At 53.7% G+C, this 23,406-nt stretch overlaps 5 non-coding genes and 3 pseudogenes across 5 annotated transcripts; all 8 read right to left on the bottom strand.

Moving 5' to 3' along the window:
- Positions 1–5,286: 5,286 nt before the first annotated feature.
- Positions 5,287–5,405, bottom strand: LOC121055844. Its single transcript, XR_005812829.1, has one exon. It is a non-coding gene; the product is annotated as a 5S ribosomal RNA (ribosomal RNA).
- Positions 5,406–13,758: 8,353 nt separating this feature from the next.
- Positions 13,759–13,877, bottom strand: LOC121055839 (annotated as a pseudogene).
- Positions 13,878–14,247: 370 nt separating this feature from the next.
- On the bottom strand, positions 14,248–14,365 carry LOC121055835. The gene has a single exon (XR_005812825.1). It is a non-coding gene; the product is annotated as a 5S ribosomal RNA (ribosomal RNA).
- Positions 14,366–14,493: 128 nt separating this feature from the next.
- On the bottom strand, positions 14,494–14,612 carry LOC121055843 (annotated as a pseudogene).
- A 5,944-nt stretch (positions 14,613–20,556) lies between these two features.
- Positions 20,557–20,675, bottom strand: LOC121055885. Its single transcript, XR_005812869.1, has one exon. It is a non-coding gene; the product is annotated as a 5S ribosomal RNA (ribosomal RNA).
- Positions 20,676–21,035: 360 nt separating this feature from the next.
- Positions 21,036–21,154, bottom strand: LOC121055828. The gene has a single exon (XR_005812818.1). It is a non-coding gene; the product is annotated as a 5S ribosomal RNA (ribosomal RNA).
- A 360-nt stretch (positions 21,155–21,514) lies between these two features.
- Positions 21,515–21,633, bottom strand: LOC121055874. The gene has a single exon (XR_005812858.1). It is a non-coding gene; the product is annotated as a 5S ribosomal RNA (ribosomal RNA).
- Positions 21,634–21,993: 360 nt separating this feature from the next.
- Positions 21,994–22,112, bottom strand: LOC121055841 (annotated as a pseudogene).
- Between the last annotated feature and the right edge of the window lie 1,294 nt (positions 22,113–23,406).

Genomic DNA, 23,406 nt, shown 5'->3' on the forward strand with positions numbered 1-23,406 from the left:
GGCAGACGGCGGTGACCGGCGGGAGCGGCGGGCGACGCGGCGGCGGCGGTGCACGGCGATGGCGGCGCGACGGCGATGACCGGCGAGCGGCGACGACGCGACGACGACGACGGCCGAGGCGGCGACGCACGGCGACGACGGAAGAACAGCGGCGACAGCACGGCACGCGCGGGCGCAAGCGACGGCGGCCAGACATCGGCGATGCGGAGGCGACGACGACCACGACGGCCGGCGGGAGCGGCGAGCTTCGGTCTCGTCCGGCGACGGCGCGCGACTCGGCGGCGGTCGGCCGAAAAGGGGGAGAGAGAGGGGAGGAGGGTGTGGGTGCTCACCGGCGGCGGCGAGAGCGAGGACGGGTCGGCGAGACCGAGGCGGAGGTGACGACGCGGGCGGGAGCGGGAGATCGCGGTGGCGGCGGAGATTGATTGGCGGCGGCGAGGCGACCGGGCGCGACGGCGACGACGCGACGGAGGAATGCGCGGCGTGGGGACGTTCACCGGCGACGATGAGGATGGCGACCGCTCGGCGACAGCGGCGCGGAGGTGATGACGGCGAAATTGCGCGGCGGCGGCGAGAGGCAGCAGCGCGGCGGCAACACGAGCGACAGCGGAAAATGGGCGACGGCGCGGCGGCGGTGGGGATTTATAGGGTGGCGGCACCGGCTAGGGCAGGCGGAGGTTGGAGACCGAGTCGGCGACAACGCGGTCTCGGCGGCGGCCGTTGCGGCGTCGGCGGTTGCGGCGCGGCGGCGGACTTGGACTCGGCCGGCGCGGCGCGGGCGCGGGCGGGCAAAACGGTCACTGACAGGTGGGCCCCACCTGTCAGTGGCGCGAGAGAGAGGAGGGAGGCGGCGCGGACTCGTGGGCACAGGCGACGCGGCGAGCTGGGCCGAGCGGCGGCCCAGGCGGGGCGCGCGCGGGCGGAGGGGAGCGGCCGGCGCGGCTGGGCTGGCTGAGGAGGAGTGGGCCGGCTCGGCTGGGCCGGCCTGGGAAGAAAAAGAAAAAGAAAAAGAAAAGGAAAAAGAGAGAGGGTGGAAAATTGGACTTCGGCCCAATTTGAGAGGGAAGGGAAAAAGAAAGGAAAAAGGAGGGAAAAAGGGAAAACCCCACTTTTGCCGAGTTTTAAATTAATTTGTTTGGCCAAATTTTATACTTCTACAATTTGAATTTAAATCCAGTTAGTCGATTTGCGAGCCTCGCTTTAGTTGAATTAATTCCTTTTAGAGGGATTCTTCCTGAGTTAATTAAGCCAATTGTTACTTACAAATTTCTTTTTACAATTTAGGCTTAGGACGAAACTCCGGGTGTGACAGTATCAGAGCCACCTTTGACCGTAGAATCAGCCCAATGGAAACCCTAAGAGCCCTCTGCTTTTCATGTTTATGCATAGTTTGCGAAAGTTAGAGTGTTTTGAAACTGGGTTAGCGTTTTTTTAAAAGCGTGAGTGATTTAAAAAGACAAAACCCCTTTGGTTGAAAAGCGTGAGTAAATCGATTTACGAGTAAAACTTTATTTACTTTGTTTCTTTTTGATTTATTTGTCTTGAAATAAAATTTTGCATCTATTGATTCCAAACCCTTGTGTTCTTTAGATGGCTGACAACCCCTTGTACCACCGTGGAAACGGGATGGCTGGATTCGTGGCAGAGTTGGCAAGAGTCTCGTTCACAGTAGGATACCCCTACGAGCCGGAGTACACTACGATCCACCCTTTTGAAGGCGAGTTTCCCCACCGAGTCAGATTGGAGCTACATGGATTCCCCGGTTTCCTCCCTAACTTGGAAGCAGAAGGAGCTGGAGGTTCACATGAGCATGCCTGCCAGGAAGCTGCTTACAGTCTGATGACAACACTCAGGGCCAGGCATGACCTGATGTTTCGTCATTTGGCTTAACGGTATCACCCTGGTCGTGGACCCAATTCCATGGTCAGTAGGTTTCGGTCTGCCCGAAGTGAGCAAGACCCTACCTTCGGTAGGATGTGCACGGTGCTGCAGGGCCTCGACCAGATGCATCACGATCTCCATGAAGCGTCCAAGGCCTTGAACGACGCCAAGCTTACTCAGATCGTCCGTCTGCAAGATGAGATCGACCGATTGAAGAAGGAGAACGCCAGGCTCAAAGGACTCCCAGAGCACGGAGGTGCAAGGCTTCGCACTACGGCAAGGAAGCGAACCCGTGGGCCGCCCAGAGTTCTCCTACCCCGGTGCCCTGGATGAACCAAGACTCCTGATGCAGATGGTGCCGACCTCTCCGACCCCAGTGCCTGAGGAAGGTGTCTCCCCATTCAACACAGCGAGGAACCGCAACAGGATTGTCTCGGTCTCTAGCAGCAGCGAGTCCGCTTCTGGTGAAGATGAAGATGGTCTCCCCAGCGACTCCAGGAGCCGTTCCGAAGATGAGGAAGAAGATCCGTCCCCGGTCGTCGATCGTCGCTCTCCTTCCGTGCCCTAGACATCGCCTTTAGCTTCGTTTTAGTCATTGTGTGCTAGTTTTGGTGTGTTAGGTTTGCTTCGCTTGGGGGCTAGTGGTGAACCATAGCAGCAGTGGGGTTATGGTTGTACCGCCAGGAGTTGTGTGGTTTTTAAGTGTGTTTCTTAAGCAAGACAATTACAGTTCACTAATTAAATAAAGCCCATGTTTGCTTAGCTGTTTCTTTTTCTTCTTTCTCTTTCTGTTCCCCCGCTCCTGCAGATGGTGAACACCCACCACGGCAACCGCGACACCGACCAGTCTAGCACCGGAGGACCGCCCCCACCGCCTCCACCAGAGAACCCGTCGCTCGCCCAGATTCTTGCTAGTCAGACGCAGATGCTCTCTTGGATGATGCAGCAGATGCAACAGCAACAGCAGCAACACCAACAAGTGCTACAGCAACTCTTGAATCAGAATCAGAACAACCAGCAACAGCATGGACCACCCCCTGTGCAGTCCAAGTTACCAGAGTTTCTCCGTGTCCGTCCCCCAACTTTCTCAAGCACCACCAACCCCATGGAGGCAAGTGATTGGCTCCATGCCATCGAGAAGAAGCTCAATTTACTGCAGTGCACTGACCAAGAGAAGGTTTCTTTGCCGCACATCAACTGATGGGTCCCGCCTCTGCTTGGTGGGATAATTTCCTGGCCACCCGCACCGCTACCACGGAAGTGACTTGGGCGGAGTTCTGCCTTAACTTCCGCAAGGCCCAATCGATCTCCGCCGCCACCGCTGATCTCCCGCTCCCGCCCGCGTCGTCACCTCTGCCTCGGTCTCGCCGACCCGTCCGTGCTCTCGCCGCCGCCGGTGAGCACCCGCACCATCCTCCCCTCTCTCTCCCCCTTTCCGGCCGACCATCGTCGTGCGTCGCGCGCCGTCGCCGGACGAGACCGAAGCTCGCCGCTCCTGCCGGCCGCCGTGGTCGTCGTCGCCTCCGCATCGCCGACGTCTAGCCGCCGTCGCTTGCGCCCGCGCGTGCCGTGCCGTTGCCACTCGCCAGTCGCCGTCGCCGCTGTTCTTCCGTCGTCGCCGTGCGTCGCCGCCTCGGCCGTCGTCGCCGTCGCGTCGTCGCCGCTCGCCGGTCGTCGCCGTCGCGCCGTCGCCGTCGCGCCGCCGTCGCCGTGCGCCACCGCCGCCGCGTCGCCCGCCGCTCCCGCCGGTCGCCGCCGTCCGCCCGAGCCCGTGCGCTCTGCTCCTCTCTGTTCCCCTCCCGCTGACGAGTGGGTCCCACCCATCAGTCGTCCCCGCGCCCGCCTCCTCTCTCTCTCCTCCCCGGGCCCGCGTGTCAGTCTCTCCCTCTCCCCTTCTCTCACCGACAGGTGGTCCCCACCTGTCAGCCGTCAATTTCCTCTCTCCTCGCTGACGTCAGCAGCCCCATTAATTGCACAATAATTGATTTAGGACTTTTCTGTTTAGCTAAAAAACCCAGAAAACTTCTAAAATTCATAAGTATTTCATCTAGTCTCCGTTTAGGTCCATTCAAATTTCATTAAATTCATAAAATTATCAAGAATCCATTAAAAATAGTTTCTCTTGCTGTTTCAGTAGAGTTTGTGCCTGTTTTATTTATTTTTGTGCTTTGTCGCTTAGATTCGGACCCCGCCGAAGAGCCGGTTTACTTCAAGATCGTCGCCGAAGTTCCCCAAGGGCCAGAGCAAGGCAAGTGACACTCATCCTTGAACATATTGAACCCATTATTGCAAATTCCCCGCTTATTTATTTCAAATATGCATTGTTTTAATTAAACTACTTACTTTATGCTATTTTCGGGTAAACCTTATTATTATGCCGTTGTTTATCCAACTTTATTCATTGCTGGACCAGGGGTAACTTGACTAGAGATAGGCCTAGGTTAATGCTTAGCCATGCTTAGAACAAATAGCTCATGGGATCACATTTAATCATGCTTAGTTCTGAATAGCTGAGATAATGACTCATTACCCGGTTCGGGTTAATGTCAACTAAAATATTGATAATGGTGGGCTGTGGGTGCATGGTTTTGAGAGTCGCACCCATGGCGATTAAGGACCGGTTCACGGGAAACCCTGGAAGTAAATAAGTGCTAACCACATGCCGAAATGGGTAAGGTGGGATGATGGAGTATGGACGGCCAATCGTGGTGTAACGAAAGCTTCTCCTGCTTCCGGATCTACCAAGGCACAAGAGGGGACTGCCCGACTTGGTGTAAAGGAGGGGGTGAAACCTGAAGTGTGGTGCGATTAAATAGGGAGGGTTGTGTAACGGGTCCTATCACGGTCTCCTTTCCGGTATGCCGTGGTGGTATGTCGGCGCACGTTCAAGTGTAGTGGAGTCGTGTCTTGTGGGTACAGTAGTACACCTCTGATCAGAGTATAAACTATTCGTATAGCCGTGCCCACGGTTAAGGGCGAACTCCCAGCTTCACTGTGATTAGTGAACCCTAATAACTTGAGTAAATTGGTTATCTCTCGGGACTACTGCAACGTGGTGTAACGTTGAGTAGTGGTTGGGCCTGTTGCAACATGGTGTAACGTTGGACAGTGTTGTGGTACTTTACAACTGCTTATTTTATTTATGCTTTACTGTTCTTAATTACCTTTATTCTTTAAGCTCTGTTATTTATTTAAACTGCTGCTTTATTGCAACTAACCCTAGCCTGTCCTTGTAAATCCCTATGCATCATTTATTCTTCCCCTTGTCCGTGTTACTTGTTGAGTACGGTGGTTTGTACTCAGCCTTGCTTAACTTTCCCAACCCAGAGCTAGAAGCAGAGTCCGATGGAGGTGCCTCTCAGGAGTGAGCTGTTACGAGGACTTCCCAGGAGGTCACCCATCCTAGTATTGCAACACGAGGACTTCCCAAGAGGTCACCCATCCTAGTACTACCCTCGCCCAAGCATGCTTAACTTCGGAGTTCTGATGAGATCCGGTGCTTTAGTGCTGGTATGATCGCATCCAGCATGTCTTGCACCACCTGCCCCCTTATGCTCCCCGCACGTGGCCCTTACCCGTTCGCAGGTGGCTCTGGTACCAACTTGTCACGCCCAGAAATTCCTCACACGAATTTCTGAACTTAATTGTGTATTAAATCCCTGTCTAGGACCAGCCAGGGTACACAAAAAGACAATGTTGATTACATAACCATCGTTCTTAGAAACAACTGAAAATTACACTTATTCTAGCGGAAATGCAGTGGAAAGAAAAACAAAGGTAGACTAGCTCCAGCGGGTACGGCTCCAGTCCACAGGCAAAGCTTCGACGGTGGAACAGCTCACTACTGAGAGGCACCTCCATCGGACTCGACTTCTAGCTCTGGGGTGGGAAAATTAAGCAAGGCTGAGTACAAACCACCGTACTCAACAAGTAACACGGACAAGGGGAAAAATAAATGATGCATAGGGATTAACAAGGACAGGCTAGGGTTAGTTGCAATAAAGCAGCAGTTAAACAAATAACAGAGATTAAAAGAATAAAGGTAATTGAATACAGTAAAGCACAAGTAAATAAACAGTTGTAAAATACCATAACACTGTCCAACGTTACACCACGTTGCAACAGGCGCAACCAATACTCAACGTTACTCCATGTTGCAGTAGTCCCAAGTGACAAACCAATTACTCAAGTTATTAAGGGTTCACTAATCACAGTGAGGCTGGGAGCTCGCCCGTAACCGTGGGCACGGCTATTCGAATAGTTTATACTCTGATCAGAGGTGTACTACTGTACCCACAAGACACGACTCCACTACACTTGAACGTGCGCCGACATACCACCATGGTATACCGGAAAGGAGACCGTGATAGGACCCGTTACACAACCCTCCCTATTTAATCGTACCACACTTCAGGTTTCACCCTCTCCTTTACACCAAGTCGGGCAGTCCCCTCTTGTGCCTTGGCAGATCCGGAAGCAGCAGAGGCTTTCGTTACACCACGATTGCCCGTCCATACTCCATCACGCCTACCCTTGCCACGGTACGTCAAATAGTTCGAAGTCATGTTTCAAATCCCACCTTACCCATTTCGGCATGTGGTTACCACTTAACAACTTCCAGGGTTTCCCGTGAACCGGTCCTTAATTACCATGGGTGCGACTCTCAAAACCATGCACCCACAGTCCATCATTATCAATATTTTAGTTGACATTAACCCGAACCGGGTACTGAATCATTATCTCAGCTATTCAGAACTAAGCATGATTAAATGTGATCCCATGAGCTACTTGTTCTAAGCACGGCTAAGCATTAACCTAGGCCTAACTCTAATCAATTTACCCCTGGTCCAGCAGTGAATAAAGTTGGATAACAACGGCATAACAATAAGGTTTACCCGAAAAATAACATAAAGTAAATATTTCGATTAAAACGATGCATATTTGAAATAATAAAGCGGGGAATTTGCAATAATGGGTTCAATATGTTCAAGGATGAGTGTCACTTGCCTTGCTCTGGCCCTTGGGGAACTTCGGCGACGATATCGAAGTAAACCGGCTCTTCGGCGGGGTCCGAATCTAAGCGACGAAGCACAAAAATAAATAAAACAGGCACAAACTCTACTGAAACAGCAAAAGAAACTATTTTTAATGGATTCTTGAAAATTTTCTGGATTTAATGAAATTTGAATGGACCTAAACGGAGACTAGATGAATTACTTATGAATTTTAGAAGTTTTCTGGGTTTTTTAGCTAAACAGAAAAGTCCTAAATCAATTATTGCGCAATTAATGGGGCTGCTGACGTCAGCGAGGAGAGAGGAAGCTGACGGCTGACAGGTGGGGACCACCTGTCGGTGAGAGAGAGAGGGAGGGAGAGACTGACACGCGGGCCCGAGGAGGAGAGAGAGGAAGGGAGGGCGCGGTGTGACTGACGGCTGGGTCCCACTCGTCAGCGAGAGAGGAACAGAGAGGAGGGGAGCAGAGCGCGCGGCTCGGGCGGTCGGCGGCGACTAGCGAGCGGCGAGCGCGGGCACACGCGAGCGCAGGTGACGGCGGCTAGACGACGGCATCGCGAAGGCGACGACGACCGCAGCGGCCGGCGACGAGGACGAGCTCCACACCCGTCCGGCGTCGGGGCGCAGCTTGGCGGCGGTCGGCCGGGAAGGGGGAGAGAGAGGGAAGGAGGATGGGGATGCTCACCGGCGGCGGCGAGAGCGCGGACGGGTCGGCGAGATCGAGGCGAAGGTGGCGACGCGGGTAGGAGCGGGAGATCGGCAACGGCAGCGGAGATCGACGGGCGACAGCGAGGGGGCGAGGCGGTGCGGCGGAGAGGTCGGAGGATCTGCGGCGGGCGCGAGGCGTCCACCGGCGACGACGAGAGTGGCAGCAAGACGGCGAGGGGGCGAGGCGGAGGTGGCGACGCAGCTGGACGACGATGACCGGCGGCTGGCGACGAGATCAGCCGGCGGCGGCGAACGGCGACAGCGCGGCGGCGACTCGGGCGGAGGCGGAAAGTGAGCGACGGCGCGCGGCAGCTCGGGATTTATATTGTGGCGGTGCCGGCTAGGGCGGGCGGAGGTTGGAGACCGAGTCAGGGACGACGCGGTCTCGGCGGCGGCGGTTGCGGCGGCGTTGCGGTGACGGCACGGAGTCGGACTCGCGCGGAGGCGGCGCGGCGCGGGCTGGCGCGGAGGCAGGGAACGGTCACTGACAGTTGGGCCCCACCTGTCAGTGGCGTGAGGGTGGAGGGAGGCGGCGCGGACGCGGCGCGGGAGCTGGGCCGAGCGGCGGCCCAGGCGGGGCGCGCGCGCGCGGAGGGAAGCGGCCGGCGCGGCTGGGCTGGCCGAGAGGAAGTGGGCCAGCTCGGCTGGGCCGGCCCGGGTAGGAGGAAAAGGAAAAAGAAAAAGAAAAAGAAAATGGGAGGGAGGAAAATTGGTCTTCGGCCCAATTTGAGAAGGAAGGGAAAAAGAAAGGAAAAAGGAGGGAAAAATGAAAACCCCACTTTTGCTGAGTTTTAAATTAATTTGTTTGGCCAAATTTTATACTTCTGCAATTTGAATTTAAATCCAGTTAGTTGATTTGCGAGCCTCGATTTAATTGAATTAGGTTCTTTTAGAGGGATTCTTCCTGAATTAATTACGCCAATTGTTACTTACGGATTTCTCTTACGATTTTAGGCTTAGGACGAAACTCCGGGTGTGACAAACCTACCCCCCTTAAACGGAATCTCGACCCCAAGATTCGGAGGCACTGGCGAAGAGGTGCGGATGGGCGGCCCTGAGCTCATCTTCTCTTTCCCATGTCGCTTCTTCTTTTGAGTGGTGGCTCCACTGAACTCTGCAGAATCTGATCACACGGTTCCGAGTCTTCCTTTCACTGGTCTCTAGAATCCGTGCTGGCTTCTCCACATAAGTTAGATCTTCCTGTAGATCGATGTGCTCGGAGTTGGTCTGTTCTTCAGGCACATGGAACACGTCATGGATTCCAGCCATGTTAGCAGGGAGTTCTAACTGATACGCAACTTCTCCCCTGCGTTCCACTATCCGGTATGGTCCCACGAAATGTGGCGCTAACTTTCCTTTGGTCTAAAACCGGTGTACTCCTCGCAAAGGTGTGATGCGGAGGTACACATAGTCTCCTGCTTCGAAGGCTAAGTCCCTTCGACGATTATCTGCATAACTCTTCTGTCTGGTTTGAGCCGTTTTCAACCTTTCACGGATTTTCCAGACTTTTTCTTCTGCCTGACTTAGAACTTCAGTCCCAAAAACTTGACGTTCTCCTGTTTGATCCCAGAAGAGGGGTGTACAACACTTTCGCCCATGCAATGCTTCAAAAGGTGCCATCTGCAAACTGGCTTGATAACTGTTGTTGTATGAGAACTCTGCATACGGCAAATTCTTATCCCAAGTTCCACCAAAGTCGAGAGCGCAAGCTCTGAGCATATCTTCAAGAATCTGATTTACCCTCTCTATCTGACCATCTGTCTGTGGATGATAAGCCATACTGAAATTCAGTCGGGTTCCCAATTCTTCCTGTAGCTTCTGCCAAAACTTTGAAGTAAACTGACTTCCTCGGTCAGAAACGATCTTCTTCGGTACTCCATATAGACACATGATCCTAGCCAAGTAAATCTCAGCTAATCTTTTCCCTGAGTAGGTAGTGTGAACTGGTATGAAATGGGCGACCTTCGTCAATCGATCAACAATTACCCAAATCGAGTCATGACCGGCAGCAGTCCTTGGTAAACCAGTGATGAAATCCATCCCGATTTCTTGCCATTTCCATTCTGGAATCTGGAGAGGTTGCAACAGTCCTGCTGGCCTTTGGTGTTCTGCTTTGACTCGTTGACAAACATCGCACAAGGCGACATATTCTGCAATTTCCCTCTTCATACTAACCCACCACAACTTTTCTTTGAGATCCTGATACATCTTGGTACTTCTGGGGTGAATAGAGTACTGGGTTTGATGAACTTCTTGGAGTATCAACTCCTTTAACTCCTTGTTATCTGGTACGCACAACCTGTTTCCTATCCAGATTGTCCCATGTTCATCTTCTGAAAAATCTCGAGCTTTACCAACTCGCATATTTTTCTTTTGCTCGGCTATCTTCGGATCATTTGCTTGGGATTGGCGAACCTGATCCACCAATGTGGGCTGCGCTTCTAGAGCTGCCACAAAACCTTCTTTGACTAAACCCAAATTTAGTCGTTCAAACTCCTGTTGTAACAGCTCACAAACTTTCGTTGATACCGTAGCATTGCAGTAATTCTTCCGGCTCAAAGCATCTGCAACTACATTTGCTTTGCCTGGATGGTAATGGATACTTAAATCATAATCCTTGATCAATTCCAACCATCTTCGCTGGCGGAGGTTCAAATCCGGTTGTGTAAAGATATACTTTAAAATCTTATGATCCGTATACACTTCACACTTGTTACCGAGTAAGTAATGTCGCCAAATCTTTAGGGCATGCACCACAGCTGCTAGTTCCAAATCATGCGTCGGGTAGTTACCCTCATGTGGTCTCAGCTGGCGAGAGGCGTAAGCAACCACCTTTCCTTCTTGCATTAGCACACATCCCAGTCCTGATCTGGATGCGTCACAGTAAACCTGGAAGTCTTTCATTTGATCTGGCAAAATCAACACGGGTGCCGAAACCAACCGTTGTTTGAGCTCTTCAAAACTCTTATCGCACTCTTTTGACCATTTGAACTTCTCTTCCTTTTTTAACAACTGTGTCATTGGCTTGGCTATCTTTGAGAAATTCTCAATGAACCGGCGGTAATAGCCCGCAAGTCCTAAGAAACTCCTGATTTGGGAAACCGTCTTAGGCGGGGTCCACTTGATTACTGACTCCACGTTACTGGGGTCCACTGCTACACCTTGGGCATTGATCACATGGCCAAGGAACTTCACTTCGTGTAGCCAAAAATCACACTTGCTGAACTTGGCATACAACTGGTGTTCTCTTAGCTTCTTTAGCACAATCCGCAAATGTTGCTCGTGCTCTTCTTCTGACTGGGAATAGATAAGAATGTCGTCGATAAAGACAACTACAAACTTATCCAGGTATTCCATGAACACCTTATTCATGAGATTCATGAAAAATGCCGGGGCATTGGTAAGTCCAAACGACATTACCGTACACTCATACAAGCCATAGCGGGTAGTGAATGCCGTCTTGGGAATATCTTCTTCCCGAATTCTTAACTGATGATACCCTGATCTCAAATCGACCTTGGAGAAAACTTTGGCTCCCTTCAACTGATCGAACAGATCATGAATTCTTGGCAGAGGATACTTATTCTTGATGGTGACATCGTTCAAAGCACGGTAGTCCACACACATTCTCTTGGTTTTGTCCTTCTTCTCAACAAAAATAATCGGGGCACCCCAAGGCGAGGTACTCGGTCGGATGTAACCTTTCTGGAGCTGTTCATCCACTTGCTTCTTCACTTCTGCCATCTCATTGGCTGCCATCCTGTAGGGTCTCTTATAGATCGGTGCGGTTCCTGGTACCAAGTCGATACGGAACTCGATCTCTCTTGCTGGCGGCATTGTTGTGAGATCATCTGGAAACACCTCCGGATATTCACAAACCACTGGTATGTCTTCCAACTTCTTCGGGTCCTTGACTTTTTCCGAGGGCTGCTCTTCCATCTGATTCAAACAAGTACCGATTGACACTGATTCCGGTGACTGATAAGTCACTACTTTACCACCTTCACTGGTCAAGGTGACTGTACGCTTGGCACAATCAATCACTCCTTGATGCCTGGTAAGCCAGTCCATTCCCAAAATGACATCTAGGTCTTTAGATTCGAGAAGGATGAGATTGGCTAGAAAGGGTGTTCCTTGGATTTCAATGGGCACATTAGGGCTATAAAGGTCCAAAAACATACTATCCCCTGGAGTACTAACCCGCATCGGGTTTCTTAACTTTCCCAAGTAATCCCACAAACTTCCTTGAAATAAAAGAATGTGTAGCACCAGAATCAAAAAGTACTGTAGCAGGTACGGAGTTGACAGGAAACGTACTCAGTATTACTTCCGGCGCAGCCTGTGCTTCTTCGGCGGTGACATGATTCACACGAGCTTGCACAAACCTCTGCCCGCTGCACTTCGGCTTCGGGCACTTGTCGGCAAAGTGACCCTAGGTCGCCACAGTTGTAGCACACCCCAGGCTTTGCACCTGCATCCTTCCTGACTGGAGGAGGTTGAGCTGTTGGGCGACGGCGACGACGGCCGAGGCGGCGACGCACGCGGCGCAACCCGGCAGAGCAGCGGCGACGGCTGGCACGGCGGCGACTGGCGAGCGGCGAGCGCGGGCACGCGCGAGCGCAGGTGACGGCAGCTAGACGACGGCATCGCGAAGGCGACGACTACCGCAGCGGCCGGCGACGAGGACGAGCTCCACACCCGTCTGGCGTCGGGGCGCGGCTCGGCGCCGGTCGGTCGGGAAGGGGGAGAGAGAGGGGAGGAGGATGGGGATGCTCATCGGCGGCGGCGAGAGCACGGTCGGGTCGGTGAGATCGAGGCGAAGGTAGCGACGCGGGTAGGGGCGGGAGATCGGCAACGGCAGCGGAGATCGACGGGCGACGGCGTGGGGGCGAGGCGCTGTGGCGGAGAGGTCGGAGGAACGGCGGCGGGCGCGAGGCGTCCACCGGCGACGACGAGAGTGGCAGCAAGACGGTGAGGGGGCGAGGCAGAAGTGGCGACGCAGCTGGACGACAACGACCGGCGGCTGGCGACGAGATCAGCCGGCGGCGGCGAACGGAGACAGCGCGGCGGCGACTCGGGCGGAGGCGGAAAGTGAGCGACGGCGCACGGCGGCTCGGGATTTATAGGGTGGCGGCGCCGGCTAGGGCGGGCGGAGGTTGGAGACCGTGTCGGGGACGACGCGGTCTCAGCGGCGGCCGTTGCGGCGGCGGCGGTTGTGGCGGCGGCGCGGAGTCGGACTCGCGCGGAGGCAGGGAACGGTCACTGACAGGTGGGCCCCACCTGTCTGTGCCGCGAGGGTGGAGGGAGGCGGCGCGGACTCGCGGCGCGGGAGCTCGGATGAGCGGCAGCCCAGGCGGGGCGCGCGCGCGGGGAGGGAAGCAGCCGGCGCGGCTGGGCCGGCCCGGGAAGGAGGAAAAGGAAAAAGAAAAAGAAAAAGAAAAAGGGAGGGAGGAAAATTGCACTTCGGCCCAATTTGAGAAGAAGGGAAAAAGAAAGGAAAAAGGAGGGAAAAAGGAAAACGCCACTTTTGCCGAGTTTTAAATTAATTTGTTTGGCCAAATTTTATGCTTCTGCAATTTGAATTTAAATCCAGTTAGTCGATTTGCGAGCCTCGATTTAATTGAATTAGGTTCTTTTAGAGGGATTCTTCCTGAGTTAATTAAGCCAATTGTTACTTACTGATTTCTTTTACGATTTTAGGCTTAGGACGAAACTCCGGGTGTGACACTTAACTTCGGAGTTCTAATGGGATCCGGTGCTTTAGTGCTGGTGTGATTGCATCCAGCATGTCTCGCACCGCCTGCCCCCTTATGCTCCCCGCGCGTGGCCCTTACCCGTCCGCCCGGGGCGAACCGTGCCGTCGTAGGAGCGAATAAGCGACTGACTCGTACCGCGTACGAACGGCAGGGTCTCATGAGAGCGAAAAGCGAGATACGTGTGCCCCAAGCGAACGGCGGGACGTCTGTCCCGGACAGAAGGTGGAACGAACGACGGCGTCGCCAGGCACGAGCGTCACGAGCGATAAACGCGTAGGCCGAACGAATGGCCCCGGCAAGTACCGAAAACAGTAAAAATGAACGAATGGCTCGACCGAGGTCCCAAAACGGCAAAAATGAACGAATGACTCGACCAAGAACACAAAACGGCTAAAAAAAGGTATGCAACACGAGGACTTCCCAGGAGGTCACCCATCCTAGTACTACTCTCGCTCAAGCACACTTAACTTCGGAGTTATGATGGGATCCGGTTCATTAGTGCTGGTATGATCAAATCTAGCATGTCTCGCACCGCTAGCCCAGTTATGCTCCCTGCGCGCGGCCCTTACCCGTCCACCCGGGGCGAACCGTGCCGTCGTAGGAGCGAATAAGCGGCTGACTCGTACCGCGTACGAACGGCAGGGTCTCATGAGAGCGAAAAGCGAGATACGTGTACCCCGAGCGAACGGCGGGACGTCTGTCCCGGACAGAAGGTGGAACGAACGACGGCGTCGCCAGGCACGCGCGTCACGAGCGATAAACGCGTAGGCCGAACGAATGGCTCCGGCAAGTACCGAAAATGGTAAAAATGAACGAATGGCTCGACCGAGGTCCCAAAACGGCAAAAATGAACGAATGTCTCGACCAAGAACCCAAAACGGCTAAAAAAAGATGCAACACGAGGACTTCCCAGGAGGTCACCCATCAAGTACTACTCTCGCCCAAGCACACTTAACATCGGAGTTTCGATGGGATTCGGTGTTTTAGTGCTGGTATGATCGCATCCAGCATGTCTTGCACCGCCTGCCCTCTTATCCTCCCCGCGCGTACACGAGGACTTCAGAGGAGGTCACCCATCCTTGTACTACTCTCGCCCAAGCACACTTAACTTCGGAGTCACCCATCCTAGTACTACTCTTGCCCAAGCACGCTTAACTTCGGAGTCACCCATCCTAGTACTACTCTCGCCCAAGCACGCTTAACTTCGGAGTTCTGATGGGATCCGGTGCTTTAGCGCTGGTATGATCGCATCCAGCATGTCTCGCACCGCCTGCCCCCTTATGCTCCCCGCGCGTGGCCCTTACCCATCCACCCGGTGCGAACCGTGCCGTCGTAGGAGCGAATAAGCGGCTGACTCGTACCGCGTACGAATGGCAGGGTCTCATGAGAGCGAATAAGCGGCTGACTCGTACCGCGTACGAATGGCAGGGACGCAACCCCGCCGTTGCCAGGGTGCACCCGCGTTCGCCGTGTCGTCGTTGTCTCCGCCCCGCGCTGTCGGCCGATGTCCTCCCCTCCGCGCCGCCCATCGGTCGTCGCCCTCCGTGCGCCGCCGCCCGCTGGTCGCCGCCCACCGTGCGCCACCGTCGCCATCTAGTCGCTGCCACCGGGGCCCGTTGCCGCTGACGCCGACTGCCGCCCACCACCGCGCCGTCGGCCGAGCTCTCCACCCCTCTCCTCTGCTCTGCCTCCTCTCTGGCTGGCAGGGCCCACTAACCAGCCACCACCTCTCTCCGCCAGGTGGGGCCCGCTCCATCAGCTCCCTCTGTCACGCCCGGAGTTTTGTCCTAAGCCTAAAATCGTAAAAAGAAATTTGTAAATAACAATTGGTTTAATTAACTCATGAAGAATCCCTCTAAAAGGAATTAATTCCTCCGTCCTTCCCGCCGCCGTGCCCGTCGTCTCGACGCCGTCGGCCGATCTCGTCACCGCGCGTCGCCAGCCGCCGCGCGTCTGCGTCATCACCTCCGCCTCGCCCTCGCCGACGCGCCGCCTTCTTTGTCGCCGCCGGTGAGCGTTTCCCCTCTCCCTCTCCCGTTTCCTCCATCATCGCCTCCGAGCTCACCCCCGCGCCGTCGTCGTCGGACTCCGACGGTCACCGGCGGCCCCTGCCAGACCGTCGCCCCGCTCCGCCGTTGTCACGCTGTCCTCGCGCCACCCGCGGCTTCCCGCATGGCCGCTTCCCGCGCCCGCCTGCCGTCGCCGTGCCGCCGTGCCGTCGTTGCCGTGCGCCGCGCTCGGTCGCGCGCCACGCGCTGTCGTCGGACGCCGGTCGTCGTCGTCGCGCCGTCGTCGCCGTCGCCGCCCGCTTGTCGCCGCCCGACGTCGTCGCCGACGCCGTCGTTGCTGCGCCGTCGCCGCCTCCCCGGCTGAACGTCGCATCTCATCCCCCTCTCCCTCGCGACGTCGTCGCTGAGCTCCTCCGCCCGCCGCGCTGCTGGCTGACTCACCGCCGCGCCGCCCCGATCCCTCTCCCTCTCGGCCGTGTCTCCACGCCGTCGTTCCCCACTTCGTCACAATCGTCATCTTTGCGTCGCCGTCGCCCCTCCGCCCACCACCACCTTCATCTCCGCCCTTCGTCACCGTCGTCGCACGGTCGCCAAGCCCCGCTGCCGGCGTCCGTCACCGTCTTTCCCTCCCACCGCTCGTCGCCGCTCCGAGCCGCGCCACCCCGTCGCGGTCTCCGCCTCCTCCGCGCCGACTCGTCGTCGCCGTTCTCGTCACCACCTTTGCCATCGCCACCTTCTCAGTCGCCGCCACCCCTCCGCTCACCGTGACCCCTGCCTCGCCGTGCGCCGCCGCCCGTCGCTTCGCGCCAGTACTCGTCGACGCCGTCGTCGCCCTTCGGTCGCCGGTCAATGTCGCCGACATCGACGCCCTCGCGCCGCCGGTCATCCCCACCGCCACCTCCCCTTTCTCCTCGGCCCTCGCCGTCTCCGCCGCTCCCGCCGCCGCTGCTCGCACCGCCGACGTTCCCGCTTCCCGGCTGCCGTCGCCGTCTCCGCTGCCGCCCGCCGGTTCGCGCCGCTCGTCGCCGGGCGCCGTCCTCCGCCGCTCGCCGTCCACCGCCGCCCGGGCGTTGCCGCCCCTCTCCCTCTCCCAGCCGGACCCTGCTCCCCTCCTCTCTGTTCCACGGTCGCCGACCGACGGGTCCCACCCGTCAGCCGCCGCCGCGTGTCAGCCGCCCACCTCCCTCTCTCTCCCACTGACAGGTGGTCCCCACCGGTCAGCCGTCAGCTCCTCTCTCCTCGCTGACGTCAGCAGCCCCATTAATTGCGCAATAATTGATTTAGGACTTTTTCTGTTTAGCTAAAAAACCCAGAAAACTTCTAAAATTCATGAGTAATTCATCTAGTCTCTGTTTCAGTAGTTTTATAGCCTGTTTTTCTTGTTTTGCCTTTTTTGTCGTAGGTTTTGACCCCGTCACCGCGCCGTTCGTTCTCGAAGTCGTCGCCGAAGTTCCTCGTGGGTCTAAGCAAGGCAAGTGGCACCCTTCCTTGATCATATTGAACCTACGTTTATAAAATCCTCCGCTTTTACATTCAAACATGCATTGTATTCAAATGTATTTACTTTATTTATCTATTGGGCATTTACCAATATACCCGTTGATCCCCATTTATTATCATTGTCATCCCAGGGTTTATTTGACTAGAATTAGGGTTAGTCAATGCTTAGCCATGCTTAGTTCAACTAGCTCACCAATTCTTATTTGATTATTGGTTAAACTTCGATAGACCTTTAATGGTTTTGATCATTATTAATCTCCCGATGTGGATTAATACAACTAAAATATTGCTTATGGTGGGCTGTGGGTGCATGGTTTTGAGAGTCATGCCCATGGCAATTAAGGACCGGTTCTCAGGAAACCCTGAAGGTCTTACACGTACTAACCACAAGCCAGAATGGGCAACGGTGAGACTCGTAATCTAGCTTGTCCCTATTCGACGTACCCAGGCAAGGGTAGGCGTGATGGAGTATGGACGGGCAATCGTGGTGTAACGAAAGCCTCTCCTGCTTCCGGATCTACCAAGGCACAAGAGGGGACTGCCCGACTTGGTGTAAAGGAGGGGATGAAACCTGAAGTGTGGTGCGATTGTCTAGGGAGGGCTGGGTGAAAGGTCTTATCATGGTTTCCGTACTGAGGTATCGTGGTGATACGTTGAGGCATGGTAACATGCTTGGCAGCCATGTCTTGTGGGTAAAGTTGTACACCTCTACAGAGTAAAACTATTCGAATAGCCGTGCCCGCGGTTATTGGGCGAACTGACAGACTCACTGGGATTAGTTGAACCCCTTTAATAATTTTATTAATCTTGGAATTGGTTTGACCCTGCGCAATGTGGTGTAACGTTGGCAGTGGTTTGGGTCTGTCGCAACGTGGTTTAACATTGGACAGAGGGTTGACCCTGTCGCTACGTGGTGTAACGTTCGACAGCGGTCTTGGCCTGTTGCAACGTGGTGTAACGTTGGACAGTGGATGATTATTTTAATTGTTACTTTACTTTTATTTCAGTTTATTTTATTTACCGTTTTGCTAAATTACTGTAGCTTTGTGCAATTTAACCTTAGCCTATCCTTGTTACCCTATTGCATTCATTATTCGCCCTCTCTTGGGTGTTATTTGTTGAGTACGGTGGTTTGTACCCAGCCTTGCTTAATTTTTCCCCCACCAGAGCAAGTGCCAGAGCCTGTGTCAGAAGAAGGTTGTTCCGAAGGTTGAAGTAAGGTTCAGTCCGCCGTCGAGAGTGCCTGTGGTGTGGAGCCGTCATCGCCAGCTGAAGCTGAAGATTAGATGGTTTAGTTTGTTTTCTTTTTCCGCTGCATTTAGATAGATAATTGTTTTTATTTGTTTTTAAGTCGTGGAACTGTGTATTGATTTGTCATAGTGTGTACTCGGGCTGATTCCTAGACCGAGATTTAATACATGCTATTGTTCAGAAATTTGGTGTAAATTTCTGGGCGTGACACCCTCCATCTCCCCCTTTCTCTCTCCCCCTGGGCCCCCTTGTCAGCCCCTCTCCTCCTCTTGTCTCACTGTCCAGTAGGACCCGGATGTCAGCACTCCCTTCCTCTCTCCTCGCTGACGTCAGCAGCCCCATTAATTGCGCAATAATTGATTTAGGACTTTTCTGTTTAGCTAAAAAACCCAGAAAACTTCTAAAATTCATAAGTAATTCATCTAGTCTCCGTTTAGGTCCATTTAAGTTTCATTAAATCCAGAAAAATGTCAAGAATCCACTAAAAATAGTTTCTTTCTCTGTTTCAATAGTTTTATAGCATGTTTTGCTTGTTTTGCCTTGTTTGTCGTAGGTTTTGACCTTGTCGCAGCGCCGTTCGTTCTCGAAGTCGTCGCCGAAGTTCCTCGTGGGTCTAAGCAAGGCAAGTGGCACCCTTCTTTGATCATATTGAACCTATGTTTATAAAATCCCCCGCTTTTACATTCAAACATGTATTGTTTTCTGCAAACCTATTTATTGTATTTATCTATTGGGCATTTACCTTTATACCCGTTGATCCCCATTTATTATTGACATCCCAGGGTTAATTTGACTAGAATTAGGGTTAGTCAATGCTTAGCCATGCTTAGTTCAACTAGCTCACCAATTATTATTTAATCATCTGTTACACTTTGATAGACATTTAATGGTTGTAATCATTATTAATCTCCCGATGTGGATTAATACAACTAAAATATTGCTTATGGTGGGCTGTGGGTGCATGGTTTTGAGAGTCGTGCCCATGGCAATTAAGGACCGGTTCTCAGGAAACCCTGAAGGTCTTACACGTACTAACCACAAGCCAGAATGGGCAACGGTGAGACTCGTAATGTAGCTTGTCCCTATTCGATGTACCCAGGCAAGGGTAGGCGTGATGGAGTATGGACGGGCAATCGTGGTGTAACGAAAGCCTCTGCTGCTTCCGGATCTACCAAGGCACAAGAGGGGACTGCCCGACTTGGTGTAAAGGAGGGGGTGAAACCTGAAGTGTGGTGCGATTGTCTAGGGAGGGCTAGGTGAAAGGTCTTATCATGGTTTCCGTACTGAGGTATCGTGGTGATACGTTGGGGCATGGTAACATGCTTGGCAGCCATGTCTTGTGGGTAAAGTTGTACACCTCTGCAGAGTAAAACTATTCGAATAGCCGTGCCCGCGGTTATTGGGCGAACTGACAGATTCACTGGGATTAGTTGAACCATTAATAACCTGATTAATCTTGGAACTGGTTTGACCCTGCGCAATGTGGCGTAACGTTGGCAGTGGTTTGGGTCTGTCGCAACGTGGTTTAACGTTGGGCAGAGGGTTGACCCTGTCGCTACGTGGTGTAACGTTCGACAGTGGTTTGGGCCTGTTGCAACGTGGTGTAACGTTGGACGGTGGATGATTATTTTAAATGTTACTTTACTTTTATTTCAGTCTATTTTATCTACTGTTTTGCTAAATTTAACCTTGGCCTATTCCTTGTTACCCTATTGCATTCATTATTCTCCCTCTCTTGGGTGTTACTTGTTGAGTACGGTGGTTTGTACTCAGCCTTGCTTAATTTTTCCCCCACCAGAGCAAGTGCCAGAGTTCCAGTCAGAAGGTTGTTCCGAAGGTTGAAGTGAGGTTCAGTCCGCCGTCGAGAATGCCTGTGGTGTGGAGCCGTCTTCGCTAGCTGAAGCTGAAGATTAGATGGTCTAGTCTTGTTTTCCTTTTCAGCTGCATTTCGATAGATACTTGTTTTTATTTGTTTTTAAGTCATGGAACTGTGTGTTGATTTGTCATAGTGTGTACTCGGGCTGATGCCTGGACCGAGATTTAATACATGCTATTGTTTAGAAATTTGGTGTAAATTTCTGGGCGTGACATTATGCTCCCCGCGCGTGGCCCTTACCCGTCCGCCCGGGGCGAACCGTGCCGTCGTAGGAGCGAATAAGCGGCTGACTCGTACCGCGTACGAACGGCAGGGTCTCATGAGAGCGAAAAGCGAGATACGTGTACCCCGAGCGAACGGCGGGACGTCTGTCCCGGACAGAAGGTGGAACGAACGACGGCGTCGCCAGGCACGCGCGTCACGAGCGATAAACGCGTAGGCCGAACGAATGGCTTCGGCAAGTACCGAAAACGGTAAAAATGAACGAATGGCTCGACCGAGGTCCCAAAACGGCAAAACTGAACGAATGTCTCGACCAAGAACCCAAAACGGCTAAAAAGAGGGATGCAACACGAGGACTTCCCAGGAGGTCACCCATCCTAGTACTACTCTCGCCCAAGCACGCTTAACTTCGAAGTTCTGATGCGATCCGGTGCTTTAGTGCTGGTATGATCGCATCCAGCATGTCTCGCAGCGCCTGCCACGCGCGTGGCCCTTACCCGTCCGCCCGGGGCGAACGGTGCCATCGTAGGAGCGAATAAGCGGCTGACTCGTACCGCGTACGAACGGCAGGGTCTCATGAGAGCGAAAAGCGAGATACGTGTACCCCGAGCGAACGGCGGGACGTCTGTCCCGGACAGAAGGTGGAACGAACGACGGCGTCGCCAGGCACGCGCGTCACGAGCGATAAACTCATAGGCTGAACGAATGGGTTCGGCAAGTACCGAAAACGGTAAAAATGAACGAATGGCTCGACCGAGGTCCCAAAACGGCAAAAATGAACGAATGTCTCGACCAAAAACCCAAAACGGCTAAAAAGAGGAATGCAACACGAGGACTTCCCAGGAGGTCACCCATCCTAGTACTACTCTCGCCCAAGCACGCTTAACTTCGGAGTTCTGATGGGATCCGGTGCTTTAGTGCTGGTATGATCGCATCCAGCATGTCTCGCAGCGCCTGTCCCGCGCGTGGCCCTTACCCGTCCGACCGGGGCGAACCGTGCCGTCGTAGGAGCGAATAAGCGGCTCACTCGTACCGCGTACGAACGGCAGGGTCTCATGAGAGCGAAAAGCGAGATACGTGTACCCCGAGCGAACGGCGGGACGTCTGTCCCGGACAGAAGGTGGAACGAACGACGGCGTCGCCAGGCACGCGCGTCACGAGCGATAAACTCATAGGCTGAACGAATGGGTTCGGCAAGTACCGAAAACGGTAAAAATGAACGAATGGCTCGACCGAGGTCCCAGAACGGCAAAAATGAACGAATGTCTCGACCAAGAACCCAAAACGGCTAAAAAGAGGAATGCAACACGAGGACTTCCCAGGAGGTCACCCATCCTAGTACTACTCTCGCCCAAGCACGCTTAACTTCGGAGTTCTGATGGGATCCGGTGCTTTAGTGCTGGTATGATCGCATCCAGCATGTCTCGCAGCGCCTGCCCCGCGCGTGGCCCTTACCCGTCCGACCGGGGCGAACCGTGCCGTCGTAGGAGCGAATAAGCGGCTGACTCGTACCGCGTACGAACGGCAGGGTCTCATGAGAGCGAAAAGCGAGATACGTGTACCCCGAGCGAACGGCGGGACGTTTGTCCCGGACAGAAGGTGGAACGAACGACGGCGTCGCCAGGCATACGCGTCACGAGCGATAAACGCGTAGGCCGAACGAATGGCTCCGGCAAGTACCGAAAACGGTAAAAATGAACGAATGGCTCGACCGAGGTCCCAAAATGGCAAAAATGAACGAATGTCTCGACCATGAACCCAAAACGGCTAAAACGAGGGATGCAACACGAGGACTTCCCAGGAGGTCACCCATCCTAGTACTACTCTCACCCAAGCACGCTTAACTTTAGAGTTAAGATGGGATCCGGTGCTTTAGTGCTGGTACACTTGAACGTGCGCCGACATACCACCACGGCATACCGGAAAGGAGACCGTGATAGGACCCGTTACACAACCCTCCCTATTTAGTCGCACCACACTTCAGGTTTCGCCCCCTCCTTTACACCAAGTCGGGCAGTCTCCTCTTGTGCCTTGGTAGATCCGGAAGCAGGAGAAGCTTTCGTTACACCACGATTGCCCGTCCATACTCCATCACGCCTACCCTTGCCTGGGTACGTCAAATAGTTCGAAGTCATGCTCCAAATCCCACCTTACCCATTTCGGCATGTGGTTAGCACTTATTTACTTCCAGGGTTTCCCGTGAACCGGTCCTTAATCGCCATGGGTGCGACTCTCATAACCATGTACCCACAGCCCACCATTATCAATATTTTAGTTGACATTAACCCGAACCGGGTAGTGAATCACTATCTCAGCTATTCAGAACTAAGCATAATTAAATGTGATCCCATGAGCTATTTGTTCTAAGCATGGCTAAGCATTAACCTAGGCCTAACTCTAATCAAGTTACCCCTGGTCCAGCAATGAAAAAAGTTGGATAAATGACGGCATAATAATAAGGTTTACCCGAAAATAGCATAAAGTAAGTACTTTAATTAAAACAATGCATATTTGAAATAAATAAGCGAGGAATTTGCAATAATGGGTTCAATATGTTCAAGGATGAGTGTCACTTGCCTTGCTCTGGCCCTTGGGGAACTTCGGCGACGATCTCGAAGTAAACCGGCTCTTCGGCGGGGTCCGAATCTAAGTGACAAAGCACAAAAATAAATAAAACAGGCACAAACTCTACTGAAACAGCAAAAGAAACTATTTTTAATGGATTCTTGATAATTTTATGAATTTAATGAAATTTGAATGGACCTAAACGGAGACTAGATGAATTACTTATGAATTTTAGAAGTTTTCTGGGTTTTTTAGCTAAACAGAAAAGTCCTAAATCAATTATTGCGCAATTAATGGGGCTGCTGACGTCAGCGAGGAGAGAGGAAACTGATGGCTGACAGGTGGGGACCACCTATCGGTGAGAGAAGGGGAGAGGGAGAGACTGACACCCGGGCCCGGGGAGGAGAGAGAGAGGAGGCGGGCGCGGGGACGACCGACGGGTGGGACCCACTGGTCAGCGAGAGAGGAACAGAGAGGAGGTGACAGAACGCGCGGTCGGGCGGACGGCGGCGACCGGCGGGAGCGGCGGGCAACGCGGCGGCGGCGACGCACGGCGACGGCGGCGCGACGGCGACGACCGGCGAGCGGCGACGGCGCGACGGCGATGACGGCCGGGGCGGCGAC

Source organism: Oryza brachyantha, chromosome 11 (genome assembly GCF_000231095.2).
Source record: "Oryza brachyantha chromosome 11, ObraRS2, whole genome shotgun sequence".
In the NCBI taxonomy this organism is placed as follows: domain Eukaryota; kingdom Viridiplantae; phylum Streptophyta; class Magnoliopsida; order Poales; family Poaceae; genus Oryza; species Oryza brachyantha.